Consider the following 19,626-nt stretch of genomic DNA (forward strand, 5'->3'; position numbering starts at 1 on the left):
GTAGAGTTCTTACATTTCCAGGAGGATTTACAGAGGAAGTGCATAAAGTAAAATTCTTACATTTCCAGGAGGGATGACAGAGGAAGTGCATAAAGTAGAGTTCTTACATTTCCAGGAGGGATTACACAGGAAGTGCACAAAGTAGAGTTCTTACATTTCCAGGAGGGTTTACAGAGGAAGTGCACAAAGTAGAGTTCTTACATTTCCAGGAGGGATTACAGAGGAAGTGCACAAAGTAAAGTTCTTACTTTTCCAGGGGGAATTAAAGAGGAAGTGCACAAAGTAGAGTCCTTACAATTCCAGAAGGATTTACAGAGGAAGTGCACAAAGTAAAGTTCTTACATTTCCAGGAGAAATTATAGAGGAAATGCATAAAGTTGAGTCCTTACATTTCCAGGAGGGATTACAGGGGATGTGCACAAAGTAGAGTCCTTACATTTCCAGGAGGATTTACAGAGGAAGTGCACAAAGTAGAGTCCTTACATTTGCATGAGGGATTACGGAGGAAGTGCACAAAGTAAAGTCCTTACATTTCCAGGAGGATTTACAGAGGAAGTGCACAAAGTAGAGTCCTTACATTTGCATGAGGGATTACGGAGGAAGTGCATAAAGTAAAATTCTTACATTTCCAGGAGGATTTTCAGAGGAAGTGCATAAAGTAGAGTTCTTACATTTCCAGGAGGGATTACAGAGGAAGTGCATAAAGGAAAGTTCTTACATTTCCAAGAGGGATTACAGAGGAAGTGCATAAAGGAAAGTTCTTACATTTCCAGGAGAGATTATAGAGGAAGTTCCTAAAGTAAAGTTCTTACATTTCCTGGAGGGATTACAGAGGAAGTGCATAAAGTAAAGTTCTTACATTTCCAGGAGGATTTACAGAGGAAGTGCATAAAGTAAAGTTCTTACATTTCCAGGAGGAATTATAGAGGAAATGCATAAAGTAGAGTTCTTACATTTCCAGGAGGATTTACAGAGGAAGTGCATAAAGTAAAGTTCTTACATTTCCAGGAGGAATTATAGAGGAAATGCATAAAGTAGAGTTCTTACATTTCTAGGAGGGATTACAGAGGAAGTGTAGAAAGTAGAGTCCTTACATTTCCAGGAGGATTTACAGAGGAAGTGCGCAAAGTTCTTACATTTCCAGGAGGATTTACAGAGGAAGTGCATAAAGTAAAGTTCTTACATTTCCAGGAGGGATTACAGAGGAAGTGCATAAAGTAAAGTTCTTACATTTCCAGGAGGGATTACAGAGGAAGTTCATGAGGTAAAGTTCTTACATTTCCAGGAGGGATTACAGAGGAAGTGCATAAAGGAAAGTTCTTACATTTCCAGGAGAGATTACAGAGGAAGTGCACAAAGTAGAGTCCTTACATTTCCAGGAGGGATTACAGAGGAAGTGCAGAAAGTAGAGTCCTTACTTTTCCAGGAGAGATTACAGAGGAAGTGCACAAAGTAGAGTCCTTACATTTCCAGAAGTATTTACAGAGGAAGTGCGTAAAGTAAAGTCCTTACATTTCCAGGAGGATTTACAGAGGAAGTGCATAAAGTAAAGTTCTTACATTTCCAAGGGGAATTAAAGAGGAAGTGCAGAAAGTAGAGTCCTTACATTTCCAGGAGGGATTACAGGGGATGTGCACAAAGTAGAGTTCTTACATTTCCAGGAGGATTTACAGAGGAAGTGCTAAAAGTAAAGTTCTTACATTTCCAGGAGGGATTACTGAGGAAATGCATAAAGGAAAGCTCTTACATTTCCAGGAGGGATTACAGAGGAAGTGTAGAAAGTAAAGTTCTTACATTTCCAGGAGGGATTACAGAGGAAGTGCACAAAGTAGAGTTCTTACATTTCCAGGAGGGATTACAGAGGAAGTGCACAAAGTAGAGTTCTTACATTTCCAGGAGGGATTACAGAGGAAGTGCACAAAGTAGAGTTCTTACATTTCCAGGAGGGATTACAGAGGAAGTGCACAAAGTAGAGTTCTTACATTTCCAGGAGGGATTACAGAGGAAGTGCACAAAGTAGAGTTCTTACATTTCCAGGAGGGATTACAGAGGAAGTGCACAAAGTAGAGTTCTTACATTTCCAGGAGGGATTACAGAGGAAGTGCACAAAGTAAAGTTCTTACATTTCCAGGGGGAATTAAAGAGGAAGTGCACAAAGTGGAATCCTTACATTTCCAGGAGGATTTACAGAGGAAGTGCATAAAGTTCTTACATTTCCTGGGGAATTAAAGAGGAAGTTCAGAAAGTAGAGTCCTTACATTTCCAGGAGGGATTACAGGGGATGTGCACAAAGTAGAGTCCTTACATTGCCAGGAGGATTTACAGAGGAAGTGCACAAAGTAGAGTCCTTACATTTCCATGAGGGATTACGGAGGAAGTGCACAAAGTAAAGTTCTTACATTTCCTGGAGGGATTACAAAGGAAGTGCACAAAGTAGAGTCCTTACATTTCCTGGGGGAATTACAGAGGAAGTGCAGAAAGTAAAGTTCTTACATTTCCAGGAGGGATTACAGAGGAAGTGCACAAAGTAGAGTTCTTACATTTCCAGGAGGGATTACAGAGGAAGTGCACAAAGTAAAGTTCTTACATTTCCAGGGGGAATTAAAGAGGAAGTGCACAAAGTAGAGTCCTTACATTTCCAAGAGGATTTAAAGAGGAAGTGCATAAAGTTCTTACATTTCCAGGAGGATTTACAGAGGATGTGCACAAAGTAGAGTCCTTACATTTCCAGGAGGATTTACAGAGGAAGTGCACAAAGTAGAGTCCTTACATTTGCATGAGGGATTACGGAGGAAGTGCACAAAGTAAAGTTCTTACATTTCCAGGAGTAATTAAAGAGGAAGTGCAGAAAGTAGAGTCCTTACATTTCCTGGATGGATTATTGAGGAAGTGCAGAAAGTAGAGTTCTTACATTTCCAGGAGGAATTACAGGGGATGTGCACAAAGTAGAGTTCTTACATTTCCAGTAGGATTTACAGAGGAAGTGCATGAAGTAAAATTCTTACATTTCCAGGAGGGATGACAGAGGAAGTGCAAAAAGTAAAGTTCTTACATTTCCAGGAGGGATTACAGAGGAAGTGCGTAAAGTAAAGTTCTTACATTTCCAGGAGGATTTTCAGAGGAAGTGCATAAAGTAGAGTTCTTACATTTCCAGGAGGGATTACAGAGGAAGTGCATGAAGGAAAGTTCTTACATTTCCAAGAGGGATTACAGAGGAAGTGCATAAAGGAAAGTTCTTACATTTCCAGGAGAGATTACAGAGGAAGTTCCTAAAGTAAAGTTCTTACATTTCCAGGAGGGATTACAGAGGAAGTGCATAAAGTAAAGTTCTTACATTTCCAGGAGGATTTACAGAGGAAGTGCATAAAGTAAAGTTCTTACATTTCCAGGAGGAATTATAGAGGAAATGCATAAAGTAGAGTTCTTACATTTCCAGGATGGATTACAGAGGAAGTGCACAAAGTAAAGTTCTTACATTTCCAGGAGGATTTACAGAGGAAGTGCATAAAGTAAAGTTCTTACATTTCCAGGAGGAATTATAGAGGAAATGCATAAAGTAGAGTTCTTACATTTCTAGGAGGGATTACAGAGGAAGTGTAGAAAGTTCTTAAATTTCCAGGAGGATTTACAGAGGAAGTGCATAAAGTAAAGTTCTTACATTTCCAGGAGGGATTACAGAGGAAGTGCATAAAGTAAAGTTCTTACATTTCCAGGAGGGATTACAGAGGAAGTGCATAAAGTAAAGTTCTTACATTTCCAGGAGGAATTATAGAGGAAATGCATAAAGTAGAGTTCTTACATTTCCAGGAGGGATTACAGAGGAAGTTCATGAGGTAAAGTTCTTACATTTCCAGGAGGGATTACAGAGGAAGTGCATAAAGTAGAGTCCTTACATTTCCAGGAGGGATTACAGAGGTAGTGCAGAAAGTAGAGTCCTTACTTTTCCAGGAGAGATTACAGAGGAAGTGCACAAAGTAGAGTCCTTACATTTCCAGGAGTATTTACAGAGGAAGTGCATAAAGTAAAGTTCTTACATTTCCAAGGGGAATTAAAGAGGAAGTGCAGAAAGTAGAGTCCTTACATTTCCAGGAGGGATTACAGGGGATGTGCACAAAGTAGAGTTCTTACATTTCCAGGAGGATTTACAGAGGAAGTGAATAAAGTAAAGTTCTTACATTTCCAAGGGGAATTAAAGAGGAAGTGCAGAAAGTAGAGTCCTTACATTTCCAGGAGGGATTACAGGGGATGTGCACAAAGTAGAGTTCTTACATTTCCAGGAGGATTTACAGAGGAAGTGCATAAAGTAAAATTCTTACATTTCCAGGAGGATTTACAGAGGAAGTGCATAAAGTAAAATTCTTACATTCCCAGGAGGAGGGATGACAGAGGAAGTGCACAAAGTAGAGTTCTTACATTTCCAGGAGGATTTACAGAGGAAGTGCTAAAAGTAGAGTTCTTACATTTCCAGGAGGGATTACACAGGAAGTACACAAAGTAGAGTTCTTACATTTCCAGGAGGGATTACAGAGGAAATGCAGAAAGTAAAGTTCTTACATTTCCAGGAGGGATTACAGAGGAAGTGCACAAAGTAGAGTTCTTACATTTCCAGGAGGGATTACAGAGGAAGTGCACAAAGTAGAGTTCTTACATTTCCAGGAGGGATTACAGAGGAAGTGCACAAAGTAGAGTTCTTACATTTCCAGGAGGGATTACAGAGGAAGTGCACAAAGTAGAGTTCTTACATTTCCAGGAGGGATTACAGCGAAAGTGCACAAAGTAGAGTTCTTACATTTCCAGGAGGGATTACAGAGGAAGTGCACAAAGTAAAGTTCTTACATTTCCAGGGGGAATTAAAGAGGAAGTGCACAAAGTAGAGTCCTTACATTTCCAGGAGGATTTACAGAGGAAGTGCATAAAGTTCTTACATTTCCAGGGGGAATTAAAGAGGAAGTGCAGAAAGTAGAGTCCTTACATTTCCAGGAGGGATTACAGGGGATGTGCACAAAGTAGAGTCCTTACATTTCCAGGAGGATTTACAGAGGAAGTGCACAAAGTAGAGTCCTTACATTTCCATGAGGGATTACGGAGGAAGTGCACAAAGTAAAGTTCTTACATTTCCAGGAGTAATTAAAGAGGAAGTGCAGAAAGTAGAGTCCTTACATTTCCTGGATGGATTATTGAGGAAGTGCAGAAAGTAGAGTTCTTACATTTCCAGGAGGGATTACAGGGGATGTGCACAAAGTAGAGTTCTTACATTACCAGGAGGATTTACAGAGGAAGTGCATAAAGTAAAATTCTTACATTTCCAGGAGGATTTACAGAGGAAGTGCATAAAGTAAAATTCTTACATTCCCAGGAGGAGGGATGACAGAGGAAGTGCACAAAGTAGAGTTCTTACATTTCCAGGAGGATTTACAGAGGAAGTGCTAAAAGTAAAGTTCTTACATTTCCAGGAGGGATTACTGAGGAAATGCATAAAGGAAAGCTCTTACATTTCCAGGAGGGATTACAGAGGAAGTGCATAAAGTAGAGTTCTTACATTTCCAGGAGGGATTACACAGGAAGTACACAAAGTAGAGTTCTTACATTTCCAGGAGGGATTACAGAGGAAATGCAGAAAGTAAAGTTCTTACATTTCCAGGAGGGATTACAGAGGAAGTGCACAAAGTAGAGTTCTTACATTTCCAGGAGGGATTACAGAGGAAGTGCACAAAGTAGAGTTCTTACATTTCCAGGAGGGATTACAGAGGAAGTGCACAAAGTAGAGTTCTTACATTTCCAGGAGGGATTACAGAGGAAGTGCACAAAGTAGAGTTCTTACATTTCCAGGAGGGATTACAGAGGAAGTGCACAAAGTAGAGTTCTTACATTTCCAGGAGGGATTACAGAGGAAGTGCACAAAGTAGAGTTCTTACGTTTCCAGGAGGGATTACAGAGGAAGTGCACAAAGTAAAGTTCTTACATTTCCAGGGGGAATTAAAGAGGAAGTGCAGAAAGTAGAGTCCTTACATTTCCAGGAGGGATTACAGGGGATGTGCACAAAGTAGAGTCCTTACATTTCCAGGAGGATTTACAGAGGAAGTGCACAAAGTAGAGTCCTTACATTTCCATGAGGGATTACGGAGGAAGTGCACAAAGTAAAGTTCTTACATTTCCAGGAGTAATTAAAGAGGAAGTGCAGAAAGTAGAGTCCTTACATTTCCTGGATGGATTATTGAGGAAGTGCAGAAAGTAGAGTTCTTACATTTCCAGGAGGGATTACAGGGGATGTGCACAAAGTAGAGTTCTTACATTTCCAGTAGGATTTACAGAGGAAGTGCATGAAGTAAAATTCTTACATTTCCAGGAGGGATGACAGAGGAAGTGCAAAAAGTAAAGTTCTTACATTTCCAGGAGGGATTACAGAGGAAGTGCATAAAGTAAAGTTCTTACATTTCCAGGAGGGATTACAGAGGAAGTGCATAAAGGAAAGTTCTTACATTTCCAAGAGGGATTACAGAGGAAGTGCATAAAGGAAAGTTCTTACATTTCCAGGAGAGATTATAGAGGAAGTTCCTAAAGTAAAGTTCTTACATTTCCAGGAGGGATTACAGAGGAAGTGCATAAAGTAAAGTTCTTACATTTCCAGGAGGATTTACAGAGGAAGTGCATAAAGTAAAGTTCTTACATTTCCAGGAGGAATTATAGAGGAAATGCATAAAGTAGAGTTCTTACATTTCCAGGATGGATTACAGAGGAAGTGCACAAAGTAAAGTTCTTACATTTCCAGGAGGATTTACAGAGGAAGTGCATAAAGTAAAGTTCTTACATTTCCAGGAGGAATTATAGAGGAAATGCATAAAGTAGAGTTCTTACATTTCTAGGAGGGATTACAGAGGAAGTGTAGAAAGTAGAGTCCTTACATTTCCAGGAGGATTTACAGAGGAAGTGCACAAAGTTCTTACATTTCCAGGAGGATTTACAGAGGAAGTGCATAAAGTAAAGTTCTTACATTTCCAGGAGGGATTACAGAGGAAGTGCATAAAGTAAAGTTCTTACATTTCCAGGAGGAATTATAGAGGAAATGCATAAAGTAGAGTTCTTACATTTCCAGGAGGGATTACAGAGGAAGTTCATGAGGTAAAGTTCTTACATTTCCAGGAGGGATTACAGAGGAAGTGCATAAAGTAGAGTCCTTACATTTCCAGGAGTATTTACAGAGGAAGTACATAAAGTAAACTTCTTACATTTCCAGGAGGATTTACAGAGGAAGTGCATAAAGTAAAATTCTTACATTTCCAGGAGGGATGACAAAGGAAGTGCACAAAGTAGAGTTCTTACATTTCCAGGAGGATTTACAGAGGAAGTGCAGAAAGTAAAGTTCTTACATTTCCAGGAGGGATTAATGAGGAAATGCATAAAGGAAAGCTCTTACATTTCCAGGAGGGATTACAGAGGAAGTGCATAAAGTAGAGTTCTTACATTTCCAGGAGGGATTAATGAGGAAATGCATAAAGGAAAGCTCTTACATTTCCAGGAGGGATTACAGAGGAAGTGCACAAAGTAGAGTTCTTACATTTCCAGGAGGGATTACAGAGGAAGTGCACAAAGTAGAGTTCTTACATTTCCAGGAGGGATTACAGAGGAAGTGCACAAAGTAGAGTTCTTACATTTCCAGGAGGGATTACAGAGGAAGTGCACAAAGTAGAGTTCTTACATTTCCAGGAGGGATTACAGAGGAAGTGCACAAAGTAGAGTTCTTACATTTCCAGGAGGGATTACAGAGGAAGTGCACAAAGTAGAGTTCTTACATTTCCAGGAGGGATTACAGAGGAAGTGCACAAAGTAAAGTTCTTACATTTCCAGGGGGAATTAAAGAGGAAGTGCACAAAGTAGAGTCCTTACATTTCCAGGAGGATTTACAGAGGAAGTGCACAAAGTAGAGTCCTTACATTTGCATGAGGGATTACGGAGGAAGTGCACAAAGTAAAGTTCTTACATTTCCAGGAGTAATTAAAGAGGAAGTGCAGAAAGTAGAGTCCTTACATTTCCTGGATGGATTATTGAGGAAGTGCAGAAAGTAGAGTTCTTACATTTCCAGGAGGAATTACAGGGGATGTGCACAAAGTAGAGTTCTTACATTTCCAGTAGGATTTACAGAGGAAGTACATGAAGTAAAATTCTTACATTTCCAGGAGGGATGACAGAGGAAGTGCAAAAAGTAAAGTTCTTACATTTCCAGGAGGGATTACAGAGGAAGTGCATAAAGTAAAGTTCTTACATTTCCAGGAGGATTTTCAGAGGAAGTGCATAAAGTAGAGTTCTTACATTTCCAGGAGGGATTACAGAGGAAGTGCATAAAGGAAAGTTCTTACATTTCCAAGAGGGATTACAGAGGAAGTGCATAAAGGAAAGTTCTTACATTTCCAGGAGAGATTACAGAGGAAGTTCCTAAAGTAAAGTTCTTACATTTCCAGGAGGGATTACAGAGGAAGTGCATAAAGTAAAGTTCTTACATTTCCAGGAGGATTTACAGAGGAAGTGCATAAAGTAAAGTTCTTACATTTCCAGGAGGAATTATAGAGGAAATGCATAAAGTAGAGTTCTTACATTTCCAGGATGGATTACAGACGAAGTGCACAAAGTAAAGTTCTTACATTTCCAGGAGGATTTACAGAGGAAGTGCACAAAGTAAAGTTCTTACATTTCCAGGAGGAATTATAGAGGAAATGCATAAAGTAGAGTTCTTACATTTCTAGGAGGGATTACAGAGGAAGTGTAGAAAGTAGAGTCCTTACATTTCCAGGAGGATTTACAGAGGAAGTGCACAAAGTTCTTAAATTTCCAGGAGGATTTACAGAGGAAGTGCATAAAGTAAAGTTCTTACATTTCCAGGAGGGATTACAGAGGAAGTGCATAAAGTAAAGTTCTTACATTTCCAGGAGGAATTATAGAGGAAATGCATAAAGTAGAGTTCTTACATTTCCAGGAGGGATTACAGAGGAAGTTCATGAGGTAAAGTTCTTACATTTCCAGGAGGGATTACAGAGGAAGTGCATAAAGTAGAGTCCTTACATTTCCAGGAGGGATTACAGAGGAAGTGCAGAAAGTAGAGTCCTTACTTTTCCAGGAGAGATTACAGAGGAAGTGCACAAAGTAGAGTCCTTACATTTCCAGGAGTATTTACAGAGGAAGTGCGTAAAGTAAAGTCCTTACATTTCCAGGAGGATTTACAGAGGAAGTGCATAAAGTAAAGTTCTTACATTTCCAAGGGGAATTAAAGAGGAAGTGCAGAAAGTAGAGTCCTTACATTTCCAGGAGGGATTACAGGGGATGTGCACAAAGTAGAGTTCTTACATTTCCAGGAAGATTTACAGAGGAAGTGCATAAAGTAAAGTTCTTACATTTCCAAGGGGAATTAAAGAGGAAGTGCAGAAAGTAGAGTCCTTACATTTCCAGGAGGGATTACAGGGGATGTGCACAAAGTAGAGTTCTTACATTTCCAGGAGGATTTACAGAGGAAGTGCATAAAGTAAAATTCTTACATTTCCAGGAGGATTTACAGAGGAAGTGCATAAAGTAAAATTCTTACATTCCCAGGAGGGATGACAGAGGAAGTGCACAAAGTAGAGTTCTTACATTTCCAGGAGGATTTACAGAGGAAGTGCTAAAAGTAAAGTTCTTACATTTCCAGGAGGGATTACTGAGGAAATGCATAAAGGAAAGCTCTTACATTTCCAGGAGGGATTACAGAGGAAGTGCATAAAGTAGAGTTCTTACATTTCCAGGAGGGATTACACAGGAAGTACACAAAGTAGAGTTCTTACATTTCCAGGAGGGATTACAGAGGAAATGCAGAAAGTAAAGTTCTTACATTTCCAGGAGGGATTACAGAGGAAGTGCACAAAGTAGAGTTCTTACATTTCCAGGAGGGATTACAGAGGAAGTGCACAAAGTAGAGTTCTTACATTTCCAGGAGGGATTACAGAGGAAGTGCACAAAGTAGAGTTCTTGCATTTCCAGGAGGGATTACAGAGGAAGTGCACAAAGTAGAGTTCTTACATTTCCAGGAGGGATTACAGAGGAAGTGCACAAAGTAGAGTTCTTACATTTCCAGGAGGGATTACAGAGGAAGTGCACAAAGTAGAGTTCTTACGTTTCCAGGAGGGATTACAGAGGAAGTGCACAAAGTAAAGTTCTTACATTTCCAGGGGGAATTAAAGAGGAAGTGCACAAAGTAGAGTCCTTACATTTCCAGGAGGATTTACAGAGGAAGTGCATAAAGTTCTTACATTTCCAGGGGGAATTAAAGAGGAAGTGCAGAAAGTAGAGTCCTTACATTTCCAGGAGGGATTACAGGGGATGTGCACAAAGTAGAGTCCTTACATTTCCAGGAGGAGTTACAGAGGAAGTGCACAAAGTAGAGTCCTTACATTTCCATGAGGGATTACGGAGGAAGTGCACAAAGTAAAGTTCTTACATTTCCAGGAGTAATTAAAGAGGAAGTGCAGAAAGTAGAGTCCTTACATTTCCTGGATGGGTTATTGAGGAAGTGCAGAAAGTAGAGTTCTTACATTTCCAGGAGGGATTACAGGGGATGAGCACAAAGTAGAGTTCTTACATTTCCAGTAGGATTTACAGAGGAAGTGCATGAAGTAAAATTCTTACATTTCCAGGAGGGATGACAGAGGAAGTGCAAAAAGTAAAGTTCTTACATTTCCAGGAGGGATTACAGAGGAAGTGCATAAAGTAAAGTTCTTACATTTCCAGGAGGATTTTCAGAGGAAGTGCATAAAGTAGAGTTCTTACATTTCCAGGAGGGATTACAGAGGAAGTGCATAAAGGAAAGTTCTTACATTTCCAAGAGGGATTACAGAGGAAGTGCATAAAGGAAAGTTCTTACATTTCCAGGAGAGATTATAGAGGAAGTTCCTAAAGTAAAGTTCTTACATTTCCAGGAGGGATTACAGAGGAAGTGCATAAAGTAAAGTTCTTACATTTCCAGGAGGATTTACAGAGGAAGTGCATAAAGTAAAGTTCTTACATTTCCAGGAGGAATTATAGAGGAAATGCATAAAGTAGAGTTCTTACATTTCCAGGATGGATTACAGAGGAAGTGCACAAAGTAAAGTTCTTACATTTCCAGGAGGATTTACAGAGGAAGTGCATAAAGTAAAGTTCTTACATTTCCAGGAGGAATTATAGAGGAAATGCATAAAGTAGAGTTCTTACATTTCTAGGAGGGATTACAGAGGAAGTGTAGAAAGTAGAGTCCTTACATTTCCAGGAGGATTTACAGAGGAAGTGCATAAAGTAAAGTTCTTACATTTCCAGGAGGGATTACAGAGGAAGTGCATAAAGTAAAGTTCTTACATTTCCAGGAGGGATTACAGAGGAAGTGCATAAAGTAAAGTTCTTACATTTCCAGGAGGAATTATAGAGGAAATGCATAAAGTAGAGTTCTTACATTTCCAGGAGGGATTACAGAGGAAGTTCATGAGGTAAAGTTCTTACATTTCCAGGAGGGATTACAGAGGAAGTGCATAAAGTAGAGTCCTTACATTTCCAGGAGGGATTACAGAGGAAGTGCAGAAAGTAGAGTCCTTACTTTTCCAGGAGAGATTACAGAGGAAGTGCACAAAGTAGAGTCCTTACATTTCCAGGAGTATTTACAGAGGAAGTGCGTAAAGTAAAGTCCTTACATTTCCAGGAGGATTTACAGAGGAAGTGCATAAAGTAAATTTCTTACATTTCCAAGGGGAATTAAAGAGGAAGTGCAGAAAGTAGAGTCCTTACATTTCCAGGAGGGATTACAGGGGATGTGCACAAAGTAGAGTTCTTACATTTCCAGGAGGATTTACAGAGGAAGTACATAAAGTAAAATTCTTACATTTCCAGGAGGATTTACAGAGGAAGTGCTAAAAGTAAAGTTCTTACATTTCCAGGAGGGATTACAGAGGAAGTGCATAAAGTAGAGTTCTTACATTTCCAGGAGGGATTACACAGGAAGTACACAAAGTAGAGTTCTTACATTTCCAGGAGGGTTTACAGAGGAAGTGCAGAAAGTAAAGTTCTTACATTTCCAGGAGGGATTACAGAGGAAGTGCATAAAGTAGAGTTCTTACATTTCCAGGAGGGATTACACAGGAAGTACACAAAGTAGAGTTCTTACATTTCCAGGAGGGTTTACAGAGGAAGTGCAGAAAGTAAAGTTCTTACATTTCCAGGAGGGATTACAGAGGAAGTGCACAAAGTAGAGTTCTTACATTTCCAGGAGGGATTACAGAGGAAGTGCACAAAGTAGAGTTCTTACATTTCCAGGAGGGATTACAGAGGAAGTGCACAAAGTAGAGTTCTTACATTTCCAGGAGGGATTACAGAGGAAGTGCACAAAGTAGAGTTCTTACATTTCCAGGAGGGATTACAGAGGAAGTGCACAAAGTAGAGTTCTTACATTTCCAGGAGGGATTACAGAGGAAGTGCACAAAGTAGAGTTCTTACATTTCCAGGAGGGATTACAGAGGAAGTGCACAAAGTAAAGTTCTTACATTTCCAGGGGGAATTAAAGAGGAAGTGCACAAAGTAGAGTCCTTACATTTCCAGGAGGATTTACAGAGGAAGTGCATAAAGTTCTTACATTTCCAGGGGGAATTAAAGAGGAAGTTCAGAAAGTAGAGTCCTTACATTTCCAGGAGGGATTACAGGGGATGTGCACAAAGTAGAGTCCTTACATTTCCAGGAGGATTTACAGAGGAAGTGCACAAAGTAGAGTCCTTACATTTCCATGAGGGATTACGGAGGAAGTGCACAAACTAAAGTTCTTACATTTCCAGGAGTAATTAAAGAGGAAGTGCAGAAAGTAGAGTCCTTACATTTCCTGGGGGAATTACAGAGGAAGTGCAGAAAGTAAAGTTCTTACATTTCCAGGAGGGATTACAGAGGAAGTGCAGAAAGTTGAGTTCTTACATTTCCAGGAGGGATTACAGAGGAAGTGCACAAAGTAAAGTTCTTACATTTCCAGGGGGAATTAAAGAGGAAGTGCACAAAGTAGAGTCCTTACATTTCCAAGAGGATTTAAAGAGGAAGTGCATAAAGTTCTTACATTTCCAGGAGGATTTACAGAGGATGTGCACAAAGTAGAGTCCTTACATTTGCATGAGGGATTACGGAGGAAGTGCACAAAGTAAAGTTCTTACATTTCCAGGAGTAATTAAAGAGAAAGTGCAGAAAGTAGAGTCCTTACATTTCCTGGATGGATTATTGAGGAAGTGCAGAAAGTAGAGTTCTTACATTTCCAGGAGGAATTACAGGGGATGTGCACAAAGTAGAGTTCTTACATTTCCAGTAGGATTTACAGAGGAAGTGCATGAAGTAAAATGCTTACATTTCCAGGAGGGATGACAGAGGAAGTGCAAAAAGTAAAGTTCTTACATTTCCAGGAGGGATTACAGAGGAAGTGCATAAAGTAAAGTTCTTACATTTCCAGGAGGATTTTCAGAGGAAGTGCATAAAGTAGAGTTCTTACATTTCCAGGAGGGATTACAGAGGAAGTGCATAAAGGAAAGTTCTTACATTTCCAGGAGAGATTACAGAGGAAGTTCCTAAAGTAAAGTTCTTACATTTCCAGGAGGGATTACAGAGGAAGTGCATAAAGTAAAGTTCTTACATTTCCAGGAGGATTTACAGAGGAAGTGCATAAAGTAAAGTTCTTACATTTCCAGGAGGAATTATAGAGGAAATGCATAAAGTAGAGTTCTTACATTTCCAGGATGGATTACAGACGAAGTGCACAAAGTAAAGTTCTTACATTTCCAGGAGGATTTACAGAGGAAGTGCATAAAGTAAAGTTCTTACATTTCCAGGAGGAATTATAGAGGAAATGCATAAAGTAGAGTTCTTACATTTCTAGGAGGGATTACAGAGGAAGTGTAGAAAGTAGAGTCCTTACATTTCCAGGAGGATTTACAGAGGAAGTGCACAAAGTTCTTAATTTTCCAGGAGGATTTACAGAGGAAGTGCATAAAGTAAAGTTCTTACATTTCCAGGAGGGATTACAGAGGAAGTGCATAAAGGAAAGTTCTTACATTTCCAGGAGAGATTACAGAGGAAGTTCCTAAAGTAAAGTTCTTACATTTCCAGGAGGGATTACAGAGGAAGTGCATAAAGTAAAGTTCTTACATTTCCAGGAGGATTTACAGAGGAAGTGCATAAAGTAAAGTTCTTACATTTCCAGGAGGAATTATAGAGGAAATGCATAAAGTAGAGTTCTTACATTTCCAGGATGGATTACAGACGAAGTGCACAAAGTAAAGTTCTTACATTTCCAGGAGGATTTACAGAGGAAGTGCATAAAGTAAAGTTCTTACATTTCCAGGAGGAATTATAGAGGAAATGCATAAAGTAGAGTTCTTACATTTCCAGGAGGGATTACAGAGGAAGTTCATGAGGTAAAGTTCTTACATTTCCAGGAGGGATTACAGAGGAAGTGCATAAAGTAGAGTCCTTACATTTCCAGGAGGGATTACAGAGGAAGTGCAGAAAGTAGAGTCCTTACTTTTCCAGGAGAGATTACAGAGGAAGTGCACAAAGTAGAGTCCTTACATTTCCAGGAGTATTTACAGAGGAAGTGCGTAAAGTAAAGTCCTTACATTTCCAGGAGGATTTACAGAGGAAGTGCATGAAGTAAAATTCTTACATTTCCAGGAGGGATGACAGAGGAAGTGCAAAAAGTAAAGTTCTTACATTTCCAAGGGGAATTAAAGAGGAAGTGCAGAAAGTAGAGTCCTTACATTTCCAGGAGGGATTACAGGGGATGTGCACAAAGTAGAGTTCTTACATTTCCAGGAGGATTTACAGAGGAAGTGCATAAAGTAAAGTTCTTACATTTCCAAGGGGAATTAAAGAGGAAGTGCAGAAAGTAGAGTCCTTACATTTCCAGGAGGGATTACAGGGGATGTGCACAAAGTAGAGTTCTTACATTTCCAGGAGGATTTACAGAGGAAGTGCATAAAGTAAAATTCTTACATTTCCAGGAGGATTTACAGAGGAAGTGCATAAAGTAAAGTTCTTACATTTCCAAGGGGAATTAAAGAGGAAGTGCAGAAAGTAGAGTCCTTACATTTCCAGGAGGGATGACAGAGGAAGTGCACAAAGTAGAGTTCTTACATTTCCAGGAGGATTTACAGAGGAAGTGCTAAAAGTAAAGTTCTTACATTTCCAGGAGGGATTACTGAGGAAATGCATAAAGGAAAGCTCTTACATTTCCAGGAGGGATTACAGAGGAAGTGCATAAAGTAGAGTTCTTACATTTCCAGGAGGGATTACACAGGAAGTACACAAAGTAGAGTTCTTACATTTCCAGGAGGGTTTACAGAGGAAGTGCAGAAAGTAAAGTTCTTACATTTCCAGGAGGGATTACAGAGGAAGTGCACAAAGTAGAGTTCTTACATTTCCAGGAGGGATTACAGAGGAAGTGCACAAAGTAGAGTTCTTACATTTCCAGGAGGGATTACAGAGGAAGTGCACAAAGTAGAGTTCTTACATTTCCAGGAGGGATTACAGAGGAAGTGCACAAAGTAGAGTTCTTACATTTCCAGGAGGGATTACAGAGGAAGTGCACAAAGTAGAGTTCTTACATTTCCAGGAGGGATTACAGAGGAAGTGCACAAAGTAGAGTTCTTACATTTCCAGGAGGGATTACAGAGGAAGTGCACAAAGTAAACTTCTTACATTTCCAGGGGGAATTAAAGAGGAAGTGCACAAAGTAGAGTCCTTACATTTCCAGGAGGATTTACAGAGGAAGTGCATAAAGTTCTTACATTTACAGGGGGAATCAAAGAGGAAGTTCAGAAAGTAGAGTCCTTACATTTCCAGGAGGGATTACAGGGGATGTGCACAAAGCAGAGTCCTTACATTGCCAGAAGGATTTACAGAGGAAGTGCACAAAGTAGAGTCCTTACATTTCCATGAGGGATTACGGAGGAAGTGCACAAAGTAAAGTTCTTACATTTCCAGGAGTAATTAAAGAGGAAGTGCAGAAAGTAGAGTCCTTACATTTCCTGGGGGAATTACAGAGGAAGTGCAGAAAGTAAAGTTCTTACATTTCCAGGAGGGATTACAGAGGAAGTGCACAAAGTAGAGTTCTTACATTTCCAGGAGGGATTACAGAGGAAGTGCACAAAGTAAAGTTCTTACATTTCCAGGGGGAATTAAAGAGGAAGTGCACAAAGTAGAGTCCTTACATTTCCAAGAGGATTTAAAGAGGAAGTGCATAAAGTTCTTACATTTCCAGGAGGATTTACAGAGGATGTGCACAAAGTAGAGTCCTTACATTTCCAGGAGGATTTACAGAGGAAGTGCACAAAGTAGAGTCCTTACATTTGCATGAGGGATTACGGAGGAAGTGCACAAAGTAAAGTTCTTACATTTCCAGGAGTAATTAAAGAGAAAGTGCAGAAAGTAGAGTCCTTACATTTCCTGGATGGATTATTGAGGAAGTGCAGAAAGTAGAGTTCTTACATTTCCAGGAGGAATTACAGGGGATGTGCACAAAGTAGAGTTCTTACATTTCCAGTAGGATTTACAGAGGAAGTGCATGAAGTAAAATTCTTACATTTCCAGGAGGGATGACAGAGGAAGTGCAAAAAGTAAAGTTCTTACATTTCCAGGAGGGATTACAGAGGAAGTGCATAAAGTAAAGTTCTTACATTTCCAGGAGGATTTTCAGAGGAAGTGCATAAAGTAGAGTTCTTACATTTCCAGGAGGGATTACAGAGGAAGTGCATAAAGGAAAGTTCTTACATTTCCAAGAGGGATTACAGAGGAAGTGCATAAAGGAAAGTTCTTACATTTCCAGGAGAGATTACAGAGGAAGTTCCTAAAGTAAAGTTCTTACATTTCCAGGAGGGATTACAGAGGAAGTGCATAAAGTAAAGTTCTTACATTTCCAGGAGGATTTACAGAGGAAGTGCATAAAGTAAAGTTCTTACATTTCCAGGAGGAATTATAGAGGAAATGCATAAAGTAGAGTTCTTACATTTCCAGGATGGATTACAGACGAAGTGCACAAAGTAAAGTTCTTACATTTCCAGGAGGATTTACAGAGGAAGTGCATAAAGTAAAGTTCTTACATTTCCAGGAGGAATTATAGAGGAAATGCATAAAGTAGAGTTCTTACATTTCTAGGAGGGATTACAGAGGAAGTGTAGAAAGTAGAGTCCTTACATTTCCAGGAGGATTTGCAGAGGAAGTGCACAAAGTTCTTAAATTTCCAGGAGGATTTACAGAGGAAGTGCATAAAGTAAAGTTCTTACATTTCCAGGAGGGATTACAGAGGAAGTGCATAAAGTAAAGTTCTTACATTTCCAGGAGGGATTACAGAGGAAGTGCATAAAGTAAAGTTCTTACATTTCCAGGAGGAATTATAGAGGAAATGCATAAAGTAGAGTTCTTACATTTCCAGGAGGGATTACAGAGGAAGTTCATGAGGTAAAGTTCTTACATTTCCAGGAGGGATTACAGAGGAAGTGCATAAAGTAGAGTCCTTACATTTCCAGGAGGGATTACAGAGGAAGTGCAGAAAGTAGAGTCCTTACTTTTCCAGGAGAGATTACAGAGGAAGTGCACAAAGTAGAGTTCTTACATTTCCAGGAGTATTTACAGAGGAAGTGCGTAAAGTAAAGTCCTTACATTTCCAGGAGGATTTACAGAGGAAGTGCATAAAGTAAAGTTCTTACATTTCCAAGGGGAATTAAAGAGGAAGTGCAGAAAGTAGAGTCCTTACATTTCCAGGAGGGATTACAGGGGATGTGCACAAAGTAGAGTTCTTACATTTCCAGGAGGATTTACAGAGGAAGTGCATAAAGTAAAGTTCTTACATTTCCAAGGGGAATTAAAGAGGAAGTGCAGAAAGTAGAGTCCTTACATTTCCAGGAGGGATTACAGGGGATGTGCACAAAGTAGAGTTCTTACATTTCCAGGAGGATTTACAGAGGAAGTGCTTAAAGTAAAATTCTTACATTTCCAGGAGGATTTACAGAGGAAGTTCTTACATTTCCAAGGGGAATTAAAGAGGAAGTGCAGAAAGTAGAGTCCTTACATTTCCAGGAGGGATGACAGAGGAAGTGCACAAAGTAGAGTTCTTACATTTCCAGGAGGATTTACAGAGGAAGTGCTAAAAGTAAAGTTCTTACATTTCCAGGAGGGATTACTGAGGAAATGCATAAAGGAAAGCTCTTACATTTCCAGGAGGGATTACAGAGGAAGTGCATAAAGTAGAGTTCTTACATTTCCAGGAGGGATTACACAGGAAGTACACAAAGTAGAGTTCTTACATTTCCAGGAGGGATTACAGAGGAAATGCAGAAAGTAAAGTTCTTACATTTCCAGGAGGGATTACAGAGGAAGTGCACAAAGTAGAGTTCTTACATTTCCAGGAGGGATTACAGAGGAAGTGCACAAAGTAGAGTTCTTACATTTCCAGGAGGGATTACAGAGGAAGTGGACAAAGTAGAGTTCTTGCATTTCCAGGAGGGATTACAGAGGAAGTGCACAAAGTAGAGTTCTTACATTTCCAGGAGGGATTACAGAGGAAGTGCACAAAGTAGAGTTCTTACATTTCCAGGAGGGATTACAGAGGAAGTGCACAAAGTAGAGTTCTTACATTTCCAGGAGGGATTACAGAGGAAGTGCACAAAGTAGAGTTCTTACGTTTCCAGGAGGGATTACAGAGGAAGTGCACAAAGTAAAGTTCTTACATTTCCAGGGGGAATTAAAGAGGAAGTGCACAAAGTAGAGTCCTTACATTTCCAGGAGGATTTACAGAGGAAGTGCATAAAGTTCTTACATTTCCAGGGGGAATTAAAGAGGAAGTGCAGAAAGTAGAGTCCTTACATTTCCAGGAGGGATTACAGGGGATGTGCACAAAGTAGAGTCCTTACATTTCCAGGAGGATTTACAGAGGAAGTGCACAAAGTAGAGTCCTTACATTTCCATGAGGGATTACGGAGGAAGTGCACAAAGTAAAGTTCTTACATTTCCAGGAGTAATTAAAGAGGAAGTGCAGAAAGTAGAGTCCTTACATTTCCAGGAGGGATTACAGAGGAAGTGCATAAAGTAAAGTTCTTACATTTCCTGGAGGGATTACAAAGGAAGTGCACAAAGTAGAGTCCTTAAATTTCCAGGGGGAATTACAGAGGAAGTGCAGAAAGTAAAGTTCTTACATTTCCAGGAGGGATTACAGAGGAAGTGCACAAAGTAGAGTTCTTACATTTCCAGGAGGGATTACAGAGGAAGTGCACAAAGTAAAGTTCTTACATTTCCAGGGGGAATTAAAGAGGAAGTGCACAAAGTAGAGTCCTTACATTTCCAAGAGGATTTAAAGAGGAAGTGCATAAAGTTCTTACATTTCCAGGAGGATTTACAGAGGAAGTGCAGAAAGTAGAGTTCTTACATTTCCAGGAGGGATTACAGAGGAAGTGCATAAAGTAAAGTTCTTACATTTCCTGGAGGGATTACAAAGGAAGTGCACAAAGTAGAGTCCTTACATTTCCAGGGGGAATTACAGAGGAAGTGCAGAAAGTAAAGTTCTTACATTTCCAGGAGGAATTACAGAGGAAGTGCACAAAGTAGAGTCCTTACATTTCCAGG

This window comes from Phyllobates terribilis, unplaced genomic scaffold (genome assembly GCF_046119375.1).
Source record: "Phyllobates terribilis strain yellow unplaced genomic scaffold, ASM4611937v1 Scaffold_241__1_contigs__length_2998254, whole genome shotgun sequence".
Lineage (NCBI taxonomy): Eukaryota > Metazoa > Chordata > Amphibia > Anura > Dendrobatidae > Phyllobates > Phyllobates terribilis.